We start from the raw sequence: 2,401 nt of genomic DNA, 5'->3' as shown, positions 1-2,401 counted from the left end.
AAGAGCTTCAGGGCAGAGGGAATGACCTGGGAGTTGCAGTGGGAGAGGGACTCCCTGAGATTCTTGGAGAGAGAGAGAGGAGGAAAACTTCTTCAAGGCAGGCATCCTTGCAGAGGATTTTCCTGCTCCTTGGATGCTGCCTGAACTGCTGTGCTTTTCCAGCACCACTCTAATCTAGAATCTGATTTCCAGCATCTGCAGTCCTTGTTTTTACCTAATTAATTTTAATCCTACTGTGAATCCTCTAATCTAGAATCTGCAACTTAAGGCTACTGTGAAGTCCTCCACCATATATAATAAGGCGTTATGCAGGAGTCTGGAGACTCTTGTTTTAACCCCGGGTTCAGCGCTTCTGCAGTATGTAGACAATTGCTTAATAGCAGTACCAAAAAAGGAACAATGTGAGAAAGATACCCTTGCGTTGCTCTGCCATCTAGCAAGGGAAGGGCACAAAGCTAGTCTTTAAAACTACAATTTGTACAACAACAGGTGAAGTTCTTAGATCACTTAATATCTGAACAAGGGATATCTGAACAAGACAGAGTTCAAGCAATCCAGCAAATTCCAAAGCCTCACACGAAGAAACAATTACTGTCCTTTTTGGGCATGTGCTCCTACTGCGGGATGTTTATCCCACATTACGCAATCCTTGAGGTGCCCCTAAGTGACATAGCCCATGGCAAAGGGTTGCAGAGCCAGAGTCCATTGTAGTGGACCCCAGAGGCCGAGAGTGCCTTTGTTGAATTGAAAAAGGCTCTCCAAACTACACCTACACTGGGGATTCCAAATCCAAACAAGCCTTTTGTACATACAGTAGATGGGAAGCATGGCTGCATGACATCTGTGCTGTTGCAGGATCATGGGGAATAAATTGAGGCCAGTAGCTTATTTTTCGGCTAAACTAGATCCCGTAGCGGCAGGATTGCCTAAATGCCTGCAAGCCGTGACTGCAGCTGAAAAGGCTGTTGTAGCATCCAGGGACATAGTCGGCTATGGTGAATTAACCCTACTGGTCCCACATGCAGTATCCTTACTGCTTTCCGAGCAAAAGACATTACACATGTCAGCAGTACATTGGCTCAAGATACAATACTGTGTTATTGGAGATGCCTAACATTACAATAAAACAATGTAATGTCCTTAACCCTGCTAGCCTTCTCCCCACATAGAAGGAGACAGAGACCCACATGACTGTATTGCTGTAACTAATAAAATTTGCAGCCCTAGACCAGACTTTCAAGATTCACCACTTCAGAATCTGGATATGGAGTATTTTGTGGATGGGTCAGCATTCAGGAGCAAGAAGACAGGCCAGAATTGTGTTGGTTATGCTGTAGTAACTACCCATGAGGTAGTCAAAATGGGATCATTCCCTTCTCATCTGTCAGCACAAGCAGCGGAGCTGATTGCCTTGACAGAGGTGTGTAAATTCTGCCTAAAATCTGGTTTCCAGCATCTGCAGCCCTCACTTCTACCTGAGGTGTGTAAATTGGTATAAATATTCACTGTCCTTCCCTTAGCCAACAGCAGAAATGCATTCGGGGTTGTACATGACTGTGGAAACACAGGGGCTTCTTGACCTCCACCGGAAAGCCCATCACACATCATCACACCGGCTAGGAACCCTCCAACCACAAGGGATGAACTCGGATTTCACCAGTTTCCTCATTTTCTCCCCCCCCACCCTGTCTCAGTCAAATCCAGCAAATTCAGCACCGCCTTCCTAACCTGAGATCTTCTTCCCGACCTCTCCGCCCCCACCCCAGTCTGACCTATCACCCTCACCTTGACCTCTTTCCACCTATCACATTTCCGACGCCCCTCTCCCAAGTCCCTCCTCCCTACCTTTTATCTTAGCCTGCTGGACAAACTCTAATAAAATTTGCAGCCCTAGACCAGACTTTCAAGATTCACCACTTCAGAATCTGGATATGGAGTATTTTGTGGATGTGTCAGCATTCAGGAGCAAGGAGACAGGCCAGAATTGTGTTGGTTATGCTGTAGTAACTACCCATGAGGTAGTCAAAACGGGATCATTCCCTTCTCATCTGTCAGCACAAGCAGCGGAGCTGATTGCCTTGACTGAGGTGTGTAAATTCTGCCTAAATTCTGGTTTCCAGCATCTGCAGCCCTCACTTCTACCTGAGGTATGTAAATTGGTATAAATATTCACTGTCCTTCCCTTAGCCAACAGCAGAAATGCATTCAGGGTTGTACATGATTGTGGAAACACAGGGTCTTCTTGACCTCCACCGGAAAGCCCATCACACATCATGGCCTGATTCCTGACCTCCTGGAAGCGGTCCTATTGCCCAAATCAATCGCTGTAAATGTGAAGCTCACATGAAAAATAACAATTAAATTTCTCAAGGCAATGCAAAGGCAGACTCAGCAGCAAGGA

This window comes from Chiloscyllium plagiosum, chromosome 20 (genome assembly GCF_004010195.1).
Source record: "Chiloscyllium plagiosum isolate BGI_BamShark_2017 chromosome 20, ASM401019v2, whole genome shotgun sequence".
Taxonomy (NCBI): domain Eukaryota; kingdom Metazoa; phylum Chordata; class Chondrichthyes; order Orectolobiformes; family Hemiscylliidae; genus Chiloscyllium; species Chiloscyllium plagiosum.
The sequence above is the reverse complement of the archived record's forward strand: the minus strand, read 5'-3'. Positions refer to the sequence as shown.